At 35.9% G+C, this 18,448-nt stretch overlaps 1 long non-coding RNA gene across 1 annotated transcript; it reads right to left on the reverse strand.

The window, feature by feature from the left end:
- Positions 1-232: 232 nt before the first annotated feature.
- On the reverse strand, positions 233-1,813 carry LOC119562562. Its single transcript, XR_005221885.1, has 3 exons — positions 1,695-1,813; positions 830-1,003; positions 233-744 (listed from the first exon to the last, which is right to left on the reverse strand). It is a non-coding gene; the product is annotated as an uncharacterized LOC119562562 (long non-coding RNA).
- Between the last annotated feature and the right edge of the window lie 16,635 nt (positions 1,814-18,448).

The raw sequence follows: 18,448 nt of genomic DNA on the forward strand, positions 1-18,448 counted from the left end.
TAATCTCGTAGTAAATCCAACGATTTTTTAATTTCGATCAAATATGTTAAAATAGTACAAAATAATTAAATTACATATGTTCCATAGTAAGAAGAATTATATTTTTATATTTCTTTTAAATATTTTCATATTTAGTTCCAGTAAATAGAATATTTCATTTGAATGGTTTTTATAGTTAAAATAATAAAAGCCCGCCTTAAAACTCAGCATATTTTTATTTGGATTAAATGGTTCTCATATTTAAAACAGACTGGGATGAACTTTAATATAAATACAAATTTTATTTAAATTAAATTTAATCCCCGTTAAAAGAACTGTACTTTATTTTTGACTTAAATATAATATTTAAGCCATACTATTATGGTGCATATTCAATTTAAACCGATCCGTAGTTTAAAACAAGCGTGATTTATATTTAAAAAAGCCACAAATAAGTATGCAATGTGTTTTTCTTAAAAATAAACTTAAACATATCATCCAAACAATTGTTCTGCTTACATTATTTTTTTTTACCATGCTAACACGTTATCATTATTTTTGTTTTAAATACATTTGTACTTAACGTAACTCTTAGAATTTATATAATACATATGCATAGGCAGCTAGTAAAGTTTGCAACATTCGTACGCCTGCATGTGCGTTCAAAACTTTCCGAGTCCAGCAGTGAGAAATTCTTTCGCTTGTTGGTTCCCTTAATGACGGCCGACAGTACAGACAATATAGAGTAAATGTAGTCCTTGGAATCTGTGAATAAGAATATGTTATTAGATTTTTGGTAATGGCATAATTTAAAAAAAGTCAAGCTTATTATAAGAAGAGAAAATATAACCTGCAAAAAGTTTAGTTTAAATTTATAAAAAATATATATTTCCGATTGATACAGTTTTTTGAGCTGTCTTTAATAGTTTATGTCACTCTTTGTTTTGTAATTGCTCTTCATAAAACCAAAAAACCTTTTCCTTGCTTCTTTTTCAGGGTACAATATGTTGAAATCAATTTATATCTATAAAGAAAAAGTTAAGTAGTTTTATATTAAGTTTCGAGTAGGTTGTTTTATATGTATAAGGATTTAAATAAGACCAAAATATTTTTTTAATTTAATTTGTTTTTATTTTAAAAAAATTAAAAATTAGATAAGTGTAATATCGGCCAATTCCTGAAACACGTGTTTACCACTTACCGAAGTATTCGTAAAAAAATTTTTAATAAAATCGAAAATGCGAAAAATTATTTTTTGTGAATTCCGAATATAAACCGAATTCGCTCTTAAAAGAATGTTGGATCAGTAAATTAACTCAAAGAGAAAAATCACGTGCAAGAACAAAAAAATATAATAAAGATTTAGGTGAAACGACTGCGACGCCACAGAGCAGAATGCAACGGCAGCAAAGCGTCTTTTAAGCGCCTTTTAGTGTTTTCCTTCTCGTGCATTCTACTCCTTTTATCTAGTTTGCGCGGGTTTTCGCTTAATTTCCTTTCATATTCTTCATTTCTTTCTCGTATTATTTATCCACTTCATGTTTATTACACAACCGTATGTCTTTTTTTGTTAATTTCTTTAAATGTATTACCTAAATTATCACGAAATAATAACACGCACAACAAAGAAGAAACTCAAGGAAAAATGCGACAAAAAAACGTGGACATGCACATGCCTTAATATTAAGTAATTATTGTATTTTTATTTGACTCACCTTTTTGCTGTACTTTTCACTTTTTTACTTCACTTAAATGAACACTTGTCTTTAAAACTCTCTCTCTCTAAAAACTAAAACTCTATTAATCACTTTTTCATCCGATCAGGAGAACCGCTTGCTTCGAAGTGATCGCGGGATTCGCTACAAAGCGGAGTGTCAAAATATTTCGTATATACATACATACATATGCATGTGTGCAAAAAGGACGGACAAATTCTGTCGCGTGCCGTTACTTTACAATAGAGGTCAAAGTAATGGGGAAGAAAATAACAAATTATGTACAAATAAGTCCTTAAGTTTAATAACTTGTATATGTCAATTTAGTAATATATATTTTATTTTATTATATTTTTATATTATATGACCATATCTTATTGTCAAAACATCGGTACACAAGAAATATTAATGTTCTAATGCACATACATATTTTCTTGACCACCAATGTACAAATGCGAATGGAAGAAGAAGACGCGCTTGCGTTTGCCGTTTTGCTTGTTCATATTTATCTCTAATTTGTCTGAATGTATGTAAGTATGCACATTGTGCCGTTGGTTTTACGGCCCAGCGTTTACAATGCACGCACATTTTTTCTTTGGCTAAGCATGTTTTTGTACTTTTAATAGTAAATTACAAAGCCAATTCTTATGATAATTGTCATGGAAATAGAAAGAGGCTGCCGGTGGTTGGGCAGCCGTAACTAAAACCCTATTCTTCAAATATTAAAGCTGTTTTTCTTTTGCAAATTATTAATAATTTAAATTATGTTGTGTATATGGGTCACAAATTTAAAACATATGTACATATATGTAATTTGATTTCTAATTTACTATTATTTGGTCAAATACAAATTGTAAAAACGTTCTATATTCAAAATAAAAGAGTTCATAGTCCGAACAAATGGAAAAAGTATTTACTCGAAATATAAAAAACCATCAAATATACTATGAATTGAACTACTTTTTATAATAGTTAAAACCAAGATGGATGATGATGAATTTGATTATGAATTTGAATGTGACTAACTTGTTTTTAAATAAAAATCACTTTGAATTGAATACTTACATATTTGACATACGGCTTAAATATGTTTTTTATTTAAATGAAAGGTTTTAATATTTAATATGACTATGCATGGGAGTACAAAAAATCAAATAAAAATATATTTGATTTAACTTCGCGTTTTTTCTACCAGTGTATGAACTGTTTATTTTGTGTTCTTATTATTCGTTATTATACTGTTATTTCTTTCTCCTATTTCCGTTACTTTATACGGACCTGTTTCATTTCTTAAAAGGACTTGATCACCTACTGATATATCTATGTTGTTTATTTTCTGATCATTTAGTATCTAATTATTTTCCTTATTGTTTTCTATCATTATTCTATTTACTTTCCCTAGCATAGTCCTATATATAATATATGGGTTCTATACTTTCTATACTAATAAAAGATTTTGGTAAATTATTTGCTTTACCAAATACTAGCTCGTATGGACAATAATTATGTGCCATTAAAGGGGTCGTGTTGAAACAAAAAACGAAATATTGAAGCCATAGGTCCCAATCAGTTTTATCAACCGATATATATGAGCGTATGTATTCATTGAAAGTTCTATGACTTCGTTCTATTGTTCCTACTGTCTGGTGGTGGTGCGCCGTAGATGTTATATTTTCCATTTTTAAGTATTTGCACAAGTCATTTATAATGGAATTCTTATATTCTGTACCCATGTCCGTAATGAACGTCTTCATTGGACCGTACTTCAGAATAAATGATTCAAAAATTGCTTTAGCGACAGTGTTCGCGTTTTTATTTGGAACTGGTATGGCAACTAAATATTTAGTCAGGTCACATATTAGAGTGATTGCATACTCATTGCCATTTTCTGATTTTGGTAATGGACCAACAGTGTCCACTATCACTCTGTCAAAAGCATTTATAGGCGTATCAGTTATTATCAATGGAGTCTTATTGTGCTTAGTTATTTTAGCTTTTTGGCATTTCTGACATTTTCGTATGTATTCAGTAATATCTCGAGTCATAACTTTCCAAAAATAATGTCTTTTGACCTTGGCCAAGATTTTTGTAATGCCAATATGACCTCCTTGTATTGGATCATCATGTAGTTTAGACAGTATTGCTTCTTTTTGGTTTTGGTTTTCTATAAGGGTCACCGGGTTGAGTAGCGCTACTCTTAAGGTATTCAATATCTTGTTGCCCATTTGTTTAAAATTATCTATTGATACATGTTCAAAGATATTTTCCCACGGTGCCATTTTGAGTTGGCTGATTTTGTTTATATTGGCTTGCATTTCAAGCCTTTGGAAAAATTGACCTAAGTCTAGGATTCCATTGGTATATAAATCGCTAACATCATATCTTGCAGTAATTTTCCTACCATAAATAAACATAGCATATCTTTTACATGCAAGGTCACAACTTTACGTACTTCGTAATTGTTTATGACTTCATATAGGTTGGGCTTAGAAGCTTTCTCTATAGATTGCGTAGGCAATTCTATTTGTTTGTTTTCCGCGCGGAATTTCTGTCTATTTTGATATCTAGTAGTGACTTTCTTTATATTTCCAGTAATGTTTTGTAGATCTTTAATGGTTATTCTTGATAACGCGTCAGCTACATAATTGTCTTTTCCCTTTAGGTATTCAACTATAAAGTCATACTCTTCTAACTCTAGCCTCATACGTGTCAGTTTGGAACTCGCATTTATCATTGAAAATAGATATATTAATGGTCTGTAATCTGTTTTGATTGTAAAGTGATTTCCATAAATATATGGTCGAAAATGTAATATTCCCCAGTGAATTGCAGCTAATTCCTGCTCAGTTGTACACTTGTTACTTTCTCCCTTAGTGAAAGCTCTTTATGCATATGCAATGGGAAGTTGGAGTCCGTTATGGTTTTGAGCTAAAACCGCTCCACACGCTTGTTTACTTGCATCAGTAATTATACAAAATTCTTTGCTGAAATCGGGATATTGTAGCAAAGTAGGTTCCATGAGTTTTGTTTTTAAGTATTGGAATGCGTTTTTGCATTCATCTGTCCATTAAAAGGAACATTCTTTTTACATAATCTTGTTATGTGCCGTGAATATTATTTATGAAACGTCTATAATAATTGCAAAATGCTACGAATCGTCTAGCATTATCCGCATTGTGCGGCGCAGGGTAATTCATAATGACGTCGTATTTCTTGTCGTCTGGAAGTATTCCTTTATCTGTGCATTTATGACCGAGAAAAAATAAACATTTTTTTGGACTTAACTTTAGATTGTATTTCCTGCATTTCTCAAAAACGTCTGTTAAGTTTTTAAGCATATGTTTCTCGGAACAACCTATAACTATTAAGTCGTCCATATAAAGGAATGCTTGTGAAGGTTCTAATCCAGAGAATGCAATAGTCATCATTCTCTGAAATGAATTAGGCGCTATTTTTAATCCGAAAGGTAATCGCGTGAAGCGATACGAGCCATTGCTCGTTGAGAATGACGTTATATCCCTTGAACTTTGTTCGAGTTCAATTTGATGAAATCCTTACATTAAGTCAAGGCATGAAAAATATTTTGCCCGTCCCAGCTGATCAATTCTTGGGAGTGGAAATTTATCGGACAGTATTTTTGATTAATTTGACGATAGTCAATTACTAATCGCCATTTCTTTTTTTCTGAGCCTGGGGATGGTTTTTTAGGAACAAGTAACAATGGGCTATTATATTCAGATACAGATGGTTCAACAATCCCGTCGGTGATCAATTTTCCGACTTGTTTCTGTATTTCGTTCACCTGACTGTGTGGGCTTCTGTAATTTTTTATATACTCTGGTTCATCGTCCTTTAATCTTAGTTTATGCTTATAAAAATTATTTGTGCTTATTGGTTCGGTTTCCAATCCGAATATATCATTATATTGGGTGCATAGACTTGAAAGCTGTGATTTGAATTGTGGAGGAAAGTTTTTTGAAAGTTGAGATAATACAGATTTTTATCTATTTTCTAGATTAGCGTTGACTACATCGTAGTTCGAAAGTGATTCATAAGCTAAATTATTTGTACTGATTACTTGATCTTTATTTGTGGTATTGAGTAGTCTTATGAAAGTGTTTTTAGATGTTGCTATGGTACTTGCTATATAAATACCATGCTTAATTTCTTGATTTGGAATCAATACACTGTCTTCTTTTGAAATTAGTTGAATTTTTCTAATAACTTGGGATCTTGCTGGCAGAAGTATTGAGTTGTTGCCAAAACTGTATGTTATTGGAACATAAATTGTAAATTTTAAGTTATTAGGTCTGCTTATAAGCCAATCTTCAGATGACTTGAAGTCTAATTGACAGTTGTATTTTTTTATAAAATCGATTCCTAAAATGCCATCACAAGGGATAGCGAAATGTAAATCAACGATATGAAAATCTTGTTGGATTATATACTTAGTGGTCTGCATCTCAATAGAAGTTAACCCCTTGGATTTGGTTACCTCTTGACTTATTCCTCTTATGTCTATAATATAATTATCTTGTATGTTATGAAAGACATCAGAATTTACTTTAACTACTGAAATGTCTGCACCTGTGTCTACTAAAATGACAAGTTCTTTTCCTGTAGCCACATGATTGAATGATACAAATATGTTCTGACTGAGATTAACGGTATGAACCCTTGCATTTTCTACTGTTGAATATCTAAAGGGTTTTGTGAGTTTCCCGATGTACTATTGGTTACTCGGATATTATTTTGGTTATTATTGTTGTGGCCTCGACTCGAGTTGCCACCGCCTCTATAGTTTCCTCTATATTGGCCTCGTCCAGTATTGTGTTGGGTACTATTGTTGTTGTTATTATTATTACGACTACGAAAGTTACCTCTGTAATTTCCTCGTCCGCGGTTTCCGCCGCGCTGAGGGTAATTTTTGTAATATAGGACAATGTTTGGCTGTCCGGTTGCTTTTGTGCAACTGTTTACAAATTTTGATATGGCATCATTCAGAGTAATAAAGGTGCCAGCTTGCATGATAAGTTTAACCTTATCGATTGTACAATTTTTAGTCATTGCTTTGACTGCATGCTGAGTTGAATAACTTCTGGCTAACTCTAGGGGTAAGCCATCTGTTATATATGCACCTTCTAAAGATTTTGTCATCTGCTTAACCTCTTGTGTGCACTGGTTAGCAGTTTTATTGCGTTGCTGTAGGTTCATCAGTTTTGCTGACAACACTTCTACAGTTTCGCCTTTGACGTTGCTTTTTAATCTGGAAATGACTTCAGTTATTGTTGTTTCATTTCCGATTAGATATCTGGCGGCACCTTTTAGCTTCGTTTTTATTATGGAAACTGCTTATTGTTCGTGCTCGCCTTTTATTGATTCTATTATTTGTAATGCATCAATAAAACTTGTTAAGTTTTCAGCTTTACCATCGAAAACTGGTATAAGCTTGGATGCTGTATTAATAAAATCAATATTAGATTGTGCCATTGTGATATTGTTTCTTATTTTATTTTCTATTATGCTTGAACTATCATCAGAATCTGTAGAATTATCCAGATCTGACATTAAAACAGCTGGAATAGTAAGATTATTTAAATCTTGGTCTTATATTTTAGGGTATGTTTCTGTAAGGTCTTCTGGTTCTATTTGGTCAATGTCAGTTTGTTTTGTTGATTCCGGTTCATCACCAGTTTCAACTGTTAGGGAAGTGTTAAATATAGTCGTGATATGTCTAAACCAGTGGTCCGCACACACATACCATCACAAGTTTGCCTTGCATTAGTGTGAGTGTAAAAAACACGAAGTAGGAGCGCAGCGCTCTGCCGCCTGACGTTTCTCTGTTTTGCACTGAAATTCTCTGCCGCAGCAGCAAAAAAGCGCGCCGAAGCTGAGAATAAAAAGACCCGAAGACCCTTGCCGAAGTCATACGAACATCTACGTTATACGTGAGCGAGCAGAGGATGGGCAGAACACTTCCCTATGCTCACTAGATAGGCCGCTGCCGACCGCTGGTCTAAACTGAACTTTTGTTTAATTGATATTAAATTAGATCGAAGTCTGATCAAGAATTTTGATACTTGGGACCAATGATCTTGATTTAATTTTTCCCTCTGGCCATGTATCAGTATTCGTGCTTCGTTAAAGCATTTTACTAGTATTTCCACATGTTTTTTAATAGTATTTTTTGGAATTGGCCTGTTTTGAGTAAGTGACTTATATGATTTATCAAAGTCAACTTTTGTGTTATTTATTTGCTTATATAATTCATTCCATTCCATTATATTGTGGAGATGACCATCATTACTATTGCTCTACCTAGTACTGGGTGTTCGTCTACTACTGATCTAACTTGTACACCTTGAATGGTGAATACTTGTAATACAATTCCCTTTTGGGTGCTTGTGCATTGAATTAGTGGAGAAGCATCTAAATTAAATGTTTCAATATATAAATTTTCTAAGTCACAAATGCTTACTGAAGTTGCTAAAACTAATTGCATCTTTCTTTCTTTAAAATGAGTGTCCCTATCATATGTGTCTCTAATTGTCTTTAGTGTAGCCATTTTTAGTTAATATATTTTTATTTATTTATTTTTGTTTTATTCCATTTTCTTAAATTTTAAATTTGATTACAGAATTATTTTTCTATTAATGTTGTTTGTGCTATATTTTTTAAAATTTTGTCCAGATCATTTGCCTGGCTCATATATTTCGACTTAAGACATTTATTATGCAATTTATAAAGTTTATAGAACCAATTTGCGCACATTATACCAACAATTATTATTAACAATGTATGAATCAATTCTAAGCCAGTGTTATTTGACTCTACTTTATTAATAACATTTGCAGTGGAATCCACTGTTTTTGTATCTATTAAACCCATCTTTGGGGTTGGTATTCTTAATATGTATCTTGGTCCGTCAAATATTTTAAAGTTTTGAATTAATTCGTAAGTCTTGTTAATGTTATTCATTAACAACTAGTTTGATTTGAATAATTTTGATTTGACTGTTTGGACCAATTATTATTATATTTTACATAAAATTTCCTGCCTATTTCAATTTTAAACATTTGTTTTTATGAAATAAATTGAAAAATATGCATCGCAGTGTAATTAAAAAAAATTTTGCAACTCAGTGCAGAGAAAAAAAAATTATGCGTTCTTGGTAGCGCTGTCGGTTCACTCTTCCTTGGTCTGGCTTGGTGCGCCCGACGGTGCCGGTGCTGGCTGCACAGGTTGTACTTCTATGGTGGGGCACCGGTGCTGGCTGCACAGGTTGTTACTTCTTTGGTGGGGCACCGGTGCTGGCTGCACAGGTGTACTCGCAATGGGGTGAGCACAGTGGTCCCTCGCAGTCATCCGGGCATGTCTTCTTTAACTTGGGAACGGCAATTTTCTCTGATTGAGGCAATGTTTTTATAGTTTTGGCAATATTTTGTATTACAGGGTAGGTGGATGTGTGTGTGGCTGTGATTTGATTTTTACGTACTGTTAGCAAATTTTTCATGTGTTCAACTTTCGGCATGTATTTTTACCGAGCTGTTCCAATTTATTGCATTGCCGCTGCTCAGCAGCTTCAGTAATTCAGCCTTTCCGGCCTTAAATCTTTTCACAACGCCACTACGTTTGGCACACATCACACTCTACTCACTGCGTTTCTTCTTGTTGTTCTTGTTATTGCTGCCGTTGTTGCTGTTGTTGCCATTGTTGCTGTTGTTGCCGTTGTTGCTGTTGTTGCTGTTTCTTATTGTGTGAGATCCAGGTCCAGCTCCTTTTGGACCAAAGTCACGGTCGCCATGTAGAGTAAAGACATCTTTTAGTTTGTTATTATAATTCTTTGTTTAAAATCTTTATTTAAAATCTGGAGCAGCATTAGTGCCGCTACCAACGTCCAGTTGTTTCTCATTTTCACATTTTTCCTTAGGTTCTAAGTCTCGTAGCTGCGCTGCCCACAGTTGGACGGCCGAGAGACGGCTATGTGTTTCTTATATATATTATGCGTATTTAATTATGCTCTCTTTAGCTGGAGCGCGAGGGTATATGGATGTACTTGAGTTCAGTTGAGCGGCCTGCGTGTGTAACAGAATGCTGACACTTGCACTTTCTGTGAGCGCGCCGATCGACTCATGTTTCGGCCACTTAGGTTTTTGACCGGGCCTTTGTTTATGTAAACACTGCAACAAAGTGTTACAGTGTGTTTGCTTCAAGTACTCTTGGTACAGTAGATATTCAATATATGTGCATACTACACACGATCCTGCTCTCATGCCCTTGAGGTAGGGGTCAATGCCTATATCGGTGTTAGCAGCTGGCTGTTGTTCTGGTTGGTTCTTGTTCTGTCAGGGTGTTCGCTTAGCCGTTGTGAGCTGTCATTCGAGGTCGACCTGCTTTCACTCTCTGCTTTTCTTACAGCTATTGTACCATTTTTTTTGTGAGTGCCCGTCTGCTTAATTTTTCGGCAGGCTTCAGTATACTCCAGCTGTACTGTCTCCGCCCTTTTTTCGGAAGATGAGTGACTTCATCTTATCGCGGCATCGCCCGCTTCGTCTACGTCTGTACCCAAATGTCAGTGGGGGGTTCTGGACCGTTGAATCGGGCGTTTTCCTGACGATGAAACGGCCTGCCTTTGCCTCGTGATTCCCTGGACCCGGGTGTTTTCCACGGTCACTTCAGAAACGGATTCAGCATCTGTACCCAGCTGGGCACAACTTCCTTTGACTCCGGCGGTTGCCTGGCGGCAAAACGGTCGGCCTTTGCTTCTTGCATTTTCGGACCGTGGTGCCCCATTCTGCTCCGCACGCTGTGCTCTGTCATTCTCGCTCGTCTTTAGTCGCTGATATGCACCGTGCGTTCCTTTTGCCTTTTTGGTGGCGAGTTCTTCAGATCACGGGCGATTCAAAATCGATCAGGCCTTAATGCCTGAGTTGGTTCTGGGCTGCCAAAACTAGATTTCCTTAGTGTAGAAGTCTCTACGCAAAAAGTAGGTGCGGAAACTTTCTATGAACTCCGCTAAGGTTCTCCATTCCATGAACCACTTTAAAGCCCTTTTTCTTAAGCAATTCCAGCAGAGCTTGGAGAATCATGTCCGTCGAACCTAAAAGATCACTCGCAGACTTTTCTAGCGACCTTTGCATAGTCTATCTGGTTTAACTCTCTTCTATGGGCCTCCTCTTGCCTGTTGTCGAAGCTAAGACTTGCCACCTTGACAGTTGCGGGTCGCTCTCCGTCTCCGAATAATATTCCGACACTGCCGTTCTCATGTCGTCCAATCTGCAATCACGGGTAATATTAAGCTTCTCTGCGACATGGGTAAAGTTTTTCTTCTTGAGGCAAAACCGATTTTCTTGGTCTGATCGCTACGAGATTCGTGCGGCTAGCTTAGTAGATTGTGTGTTCGTCCCAGCAAATTATTTTATCGTAAACCTACCACCCTATTGCTTGTCTTCTGTGACGTTTATGAGCTGCTTTATGATTTCTCTCTGCGCTTTGTGGCCTTATATAGGACCTCAGGCAATTAGTTCCCTGTTGCGCACGGCTCGCTGGTTCTCTCCACTCCAGGTCGAAAGTTCGTGGTTGCCAATTGACTTCTGTGCCCTCTTTTAAGGTCCCACATTGTAAAATATTTTGAAAAAGCCAAATGGGGATTTAATTTTGATTATCGAAGAACATCTGCTTTCTTCTGCATACGAACGTGTTTTCTATTCGCCCCCACATATTTTCGCCGAGGTTCGAAATTACCAAATTTTAATGTCATAAGTTTGGCTTTTTATCACGCTTACATAGTGGCGCACTCTCGAACCGTTCTCTCAGCTTCCTCTTTCAATTACAGCCACCGTCTCTCTTTATTATACCGGTTACTCGTAGAGTTAAAGGGTATACAGATTCGTCGGAAAGTATGTAACAGGCAGAAGGAAGCGTTTCCGACCCCATAAAGTATTTATATTCTTGATCAGTATCACTAGCCGAGTCGATCTAGCCATGTCCGTCTGTCCGTATGAACGCTGACATCTCGGAAACTATAAGAGCTACAATACTAGGATTGGAAATGCAGATTCCTGAGATTCCTGCACAGCGCAAGTTTGTTTCAGCAGAGTGCCACGCCCACTCTAACGCCCACAAACCGCCCAAAACTGTGGCTCCTACATTTTTCATGCTAGAGTACAAATTTGAACTGAAATGTTTTGTTTTCCATCAAAACCTATCGATTGACCCAAAAAAAAGTTTGCCACGCCCACTATAACGCCCACAAACCGCTTACAAGCTTCAAAAAATCGTAAGTATAAACGCGGATATCTCGGAAAAGATTCCGTAGCCTTGAGCGCAGCGCAAGTTTTTTACGCAAATATGCCACGCCCACTCTAACGCCCACAAGCCGCCCAAGCCTGTGACGCCCACAATTTTTATGCTAGATACAATATTTTAACTGAAATGTATTGGTCTCGTCGATACCTATTAAATTCCACTCTAACGCCCATAACGCTTAAATCTGTCTACCGCCGGTAGGTGGCGCATTTCAATCTCGCTTTGCTGCTTGCAAATCTTCATTTCCCTTTAGCTGAGTAACGATAATCTGATAGTCGAGGTACTCCACTATAGTGTTCTTCCTTGTTTTTTTAGAAGTCTCCAAAAATTTTGTTTTTGGAATAACCAAAACATTGTTCTAGCGTCCTGGAAATATTCAAATTGTCATAAACAGCTCAACTTAAGAAACCTTAGTTCTACCACTTATGGAAAAATACCCGCACTTTTAGCGGAAAATTTTGTATGCCCTTAAATTGTGAACTAGCAAAGCTACAGACCCGTACAGACGTTTAAGAGGTATTTTATACAATGCACGTTTTTGTAACGAAATTTGTCTAAATATGATAGTTTGAAAGTTATGGGCAAACTTTTGAAAATCTATTCCTTAACGTTTTTTTTTTTTTAAGAAACAACATAACCATTTCTGTTATATTTTGAAACTGTAAAGCCATTGAGATTCTAAAAGTTTTTACAAATGGATCACTGTTATAAAAAGTCACGTTTAAAAGTTATTAAGCAACAAAATGCTCAGAGCAACTAACGCAGGCTGAGCATTGAATTTTGTATGTGCGAATTGTAACCTTTTTTAGGGTTATGAAATCCTTTTAATTGTATGGAACTGCTTAGAACAATTAAAATGATTTCATAATCATAATTATATGGAATAAGAAACTTCAGTTTTACGACTTTTGAGACTGTATACCAATTATATGATTGTTGTTTAAAACTAAAACCTTTTACCGAATAAAGGGGTAGTGACGATGGCACCTTCATCTTTTTTCGTGCAGTTTATCACTCTTGTTTATCCAAAGAAATAAAATGTAACAGTGATCCCAATATTTCACTTGTAAGATAATGCATTTATTTGAGAAAAGTTGTCACAATAATGAGTGTATAATCCGCTGCCTAATGGGAGGGAGCCAAAGGTGAGATTTACCCTTGTGCAAATGCCTGTGGTTGTTGTTATTGCACTGCCTCTGCCCCTGTGTAGATTGCGGAGCTCGATCCAAAAAATAAAACAACGGAGTCAATGATATTTCCTTCACGAAGTTAGTGTTAGACTATATTCTGCTTTTGGTTGGGCTATGCATAACAAGAAAGCTTATGGTTTACCGTTTTCATTGTGGATCATAATGCTTTACAATAGAGGGTAATCTTTAAGCATACAATTTCAACTAAAATAAAGAGGCAAGCTTGAACATACTACGCCCGTTGGAAGGACGGTAGTTCTGAGGTGAAGCGTTGTCTTCATGGATCATGACCACCTGCCCCGGGACTATGTTAGCCTTTGGAGAAAGACACTTACTGCGGGCCTCCAAGGTGTGCAGATAATCTCGTCGCCAAAGCTCCCAGAATTGTTGCTTGATGTGGGTGACCCGTTGCCAACGTGTCAAGTGCATTCCTCTAAACTTGGCTCTGCAAGTGCTTTTAAGGACGTTCCGACAAAAAAATGCGATGGAGTGAGGGCTTCTCCATCTTTTGGATCTTCTGGAACAGGCGCGAGGGGTCGTGAGTTGACAACCGCGTCAGCATCAACTGCGACAGTTGGGAGTTCCTCGTACGTAAAATGTGAATGACCATTGTTTTTTTTTACCAAAAAGAGCTTCATGGACTTTACCGCCGCCTCCCACAAGCCGCCAAAATATGGTGCGCGAGGTGGAATGAAGCTAAGTTCTACGTCATAGGATGAGGTGAACATTTGTAAGTCCTTCAACGCTTGTTGGCTGAAGAGATGTATTTTAAATTCCTCTAATTGAGTGCGGGTTCCAACGAAGTTGGTTGCGTTGTCGCAGCATATCCGATATGGCAAACTTCTCCGCCCGATGAAGAACTTTAAACAAAACTAATTCTACATGAACTGTTTTGGTGGCAAAGCAAACGAAGACGGTCATATATGTTTTGTAAGGAGCCTTTCCGCGAATACGATAGGACGTCAGAAATGAACCACACTGGTCGACAACCGGTCAGCAGGAAGTGACCCCATGATCTGGTCCAGCAAATGAGGCTTGTAGTGATAGGAGTGGACACAGTTGCGAACGTCAACGAGAATTAACGATCCATACTTGGAGACGTAGGATCCGATAAGAGCCTTGGGCCCTGCGTGCAAGTTATCCAGCTCATGATCCCAGCCTCCTTACCCAATTTATAAACAAACTCTTCTTATACAATTCTTAGCTGAGAACGTCTTCCAGCTCGAGCACCCAGCCGCCTTACCTAAGTCGTAAACAATTTCTTATAAACAATTCTTAGCTGGGGAACCCTTACTCAGCTTTCCCACAAAATCCCAATTGGCTCCCCCACTTCAATCGAAGTTCATTATTAAGATTCAATTGCGCCGCGGTCCTCCTAACATAAACTAAGCTGGGTCCAGCTATTGTAAACACAAGCATCCGGTCAACACCCGGCGAGCCTAAAAACTGCAGCGTAATCCGTTTAGCAATCGAGCAGAGAATTTGATCATCCGATTTCCCGATTCTCTTGAGCCCAACCCTTGTCCAACTTTTAATGAGTTCCCCAATTCTCTTAAACCGAGGTTTGTTTATCAGATAATCGGCCCTTGGCCAGGCAGTCCGTTTTTGCATCCGAGAAGATCGGTTCAATAAAATAATAATTGTGAACAGTTGTATAAAAGTCGATATTAAGGAAATGTTGAAAAGTTATAACTTAGTGAAAAAAAAAAAAATAAATTTTTTTAAATAATACACAAGTGAAATCATGAATTGGCGCTTAATGTGGGGCCACGCTTAATTTGTTTTAAATAAAGCTTTAAAATAAATTACTAACGGTTTTAAAGTGAAAAGGAACTTGCGTGGTCAAATAAAAACCTAACCAACCGACAAAAAGTTCGCGTTGAAAATAAAGGAGGAAATTAATAAATGAAATAATCCCCTTTTACTTACATCAATCCGCTAATTAGTAATCGACATAATAAAGCTGCTATATAACAAAAAAAGCCAAACGGTCTCAAAAAAATACCAAACAATTCACAAAATTAAACAAATATTTAAAAAACTGTGAAAGTGAAAGCTGATAAAAAATATCAACTCAGAAACAAATTCAAGTACAATTGCAATTCCAAAAGCAAATTCAACAAGAAGGAAGAGCTGAGGGCAACCCCTCGCTAAACAGTGACGATCAGAAAACAAATCGAAGGAAGTGCTGAGGGCAATCCCTCGCTAACCATTAACAACCACAAAAATAAATTGAAGGAAGAGCTGAGGGCCATACCTCACTAAAACAACCAAGAAGGACGACCCCAGCAGGATCATCAAAAGGAAAACAGAAGACATAATATAAAACCCACGAAGAAAAGAAGACAATTAGTGAGCGTATACTGTTTATTTGTTTATATTTTATTTAAGTACTATAAGCAAAAAAAATCTTAAATAAAATCAAACAAGGTGGAAGATCTAATTAACGATTTTGAAAGAATTCTCACCATGCCTCTAACCCAACCAGCAATGGCTTCTAGCAGCCAAAGTAAGTACCAAGTGAGCGATTTAATTGCACATATTGTCAATAATGAGTTGAATCCTTTAAGGAATGAGATCGAGAGTCTAAAAGCACAATTAAATCAAAATATAAAAAAGGTTGAAGATTTTCAAGAAAAAGTCATTGACCCAAATATTAGATGTGAAACTTTATATGAAATTATCAAATCAGTCAGGGAATTTAAAGGTGAAGAAGACAAATATGTGAGTTGGAGTGAGTCAGCAGAAATAGCCATGGGGCAATATGATAGAGGTAGCGAAAGATTCTTTTCTGCATTGTCAATCTTGAGAAACAAAATAGCTGGTACAGCAAACGATGCCCTAACACACAATGGAACAGTACTAAATTTTGACGCCATAATGGCAAGGTTGGACTTTGTTTTTAGCGACAAACGTCCAATCCATATAATTGAACAAGACTTAGGAGTGCTAAGTCAATGGAAACTGTCCATAATGGAATATTATGGGTTAGTTAATGAAAAACTAGCTCTTCTAATAAATAAAACCATTATGACTTACGGCAGAAATAAACCATTACCTGCTGAAATGAACGAAAAACTCAAAAAGACAGCACTAAGAGTATTTATAACTGGCCTCAACGGCCATATCTCAACGGCCATATCTTTGAGCCCACCAGACTTACCGTACGCTATGGTAATAGTACAAGAACTAGAAAGCAATAATTTGAGGCCCCAATTCGCAAACAATTTCACATCATCACAGCGCAAGAATTATGAGTCAAATTTATTCGGGTACCAAAACTCAAATAATAGACCCAGGCAAAGTAACCATAATAACCTTAATAGTAATCAAAGGAATACTAATAACTTGAGGCTTAACCAACCCGATAGCTAGAATAGAAGCAAATATAATCAGAATACAAATCATAATTGGAATCAGGGCAGACAGTATAATCCACAATATAGTTCCCATAATCAATGGAGTTCCAATAAAGCTCAACAAAACAAGCCAGAACCGATGGACGTAGATGAATCCTTACATATTCTTCTGAATAGGCCAAAGTACAATCAGGGTTATAACAATTATAGCAACAACAACTATAGTCAGAATGAATGGAATTAAAATAAAAATCCAGAGACACAAACAATTCAGAAAAATAATCCACAGAACAAAAGAGAACCAACAGGTATGGTTAACCAACCGGCAAACAAAACTATGCGATTAAATAATATCGAAGAGGACCATTTTTTAGGTCAGAATCTGGAGTAGGCTTACCCTACTTAATACGATACGATAGCAAGATAAATAAAAAACTTAAAATTTTAATTGACACAGGAGCAACCTCCTTCTATATCGAAACAGGGGTTTATAAAAACAAAAACGAGCTTCCTATATATAAAAGAGTATCTATGGTTAATGGATATTCTATAATTAACAACGGATATTCTATAATTGATACGCGTTACACATTTTATGAAATAGATGGATTAAAATCAGACTTTTTAATAGGCTACAACTTATTGAAAAAAATAGGAGCTGTAATTGACACAGAAAAAGAAGTAATAAGATATGGGGGAAAAGAAGAAAAACTGATTTATGGTAATAACAGTTCCTTTAACCAACTTTCCTTATCTGAAGAAAAAACCATTCTTCCATTAAAGGAATCTGATGAGGCAAATCAAAGCAAAACAAGTTTGGGACTCAAAAATCCTGAACACGCCGTCGTCGAAGTATCCGACAAAATTACAAGTTTGGGATTGGGGATTAAAAAATCCTGAACAAGCCGTCGTTGAATTATCCGACAACAATGAAATAAATAATATGAGTGAATCAATTCCAAACCAAAGAATGGATTTGGAAAATGAGGTAATAAATATTATCAATAAAGGGCACTCGAAGATAAACATGCAAGTCCCTTTCAGGACTGATATTCGCGGTGAAATAAACACCAAAAACGATAGAGCTATTTATGGCAAACAGTATCCCTATGCTCGATCGGCTTCAGATTTCGTAAAATCTGAAGTTAGTCGCATGATGAAAGAAGGAATTATAAGACCAATCAAAAGCCCTTATAGTTCTCCAGTTTTAGTGGTGCCAAAAAAGGATTTTAATGAAGATGGTACCGCAAAACTCAGATTAGTTATAGACTATAAAAAACTAAGTGAAAACACCATTCGGGACAGATATCCAATGCAAGATCCTTCGGTGATTTTGTCAAACCTTGGGAAAGCTAAATACTTTTCCACGATCGACTTGGAGTCTGGGTCACACCGGATTCTAATGAAAGAAACAGACATTGAAAAAACCTCATTTTCTATAAATAAAGGAAAATATGAATTCTTGAGAATGCCATTTGGGCTAACGAACGCTCCCAGAATATTCCAACGTGCAATGGATGATATTTTGAGAGAACAAGTAGGTAAAACATGTCACGTATATATGGATGACATTATTATATTTTTTAAACAATTGAACAACACTATAAGGACTTTATCGTCATAATTAATATATTGCTGAACGCAAATATGAAAATTTCAATTGAAAAATCAATGTTCTTCAAATTAGAAACCACATTTCTTGGCTACGTTGTTTCTTACAATAATAATCAAAACAGACCCCGAAAAAATATCTACAATTTTAAAGTATCCAATTTCAAAAAACATTCGAGAGCTTAAAAGCTTCCTAGGCCTTACCGGCTTTTACAGAAAATTTGTACAAAACTACCCGAAAATTGCAAAACCTCTAACAAAGTATATGGAAGGTCAAAATGGTAAA

Source organism: Drosophila subpulchrella, unplaced genomic scaffold (genome assembly GCF_014743375.2).
Source record: "Drosophila subpulchrella strain 33 F10 #4 breed RU33 unplaced genomic scaffold, RU_Dsub_v1.1 Primary Assembly Seq60, whole genome shotgun sequence".
Classification (NCBI taxonomy): domain Eukaryota; kingdom Metazoa; phylum Arthropoda; class Insecta; order Diptera; family Drosophilidae; genus Drosophila; species Drosophila subpulchrella.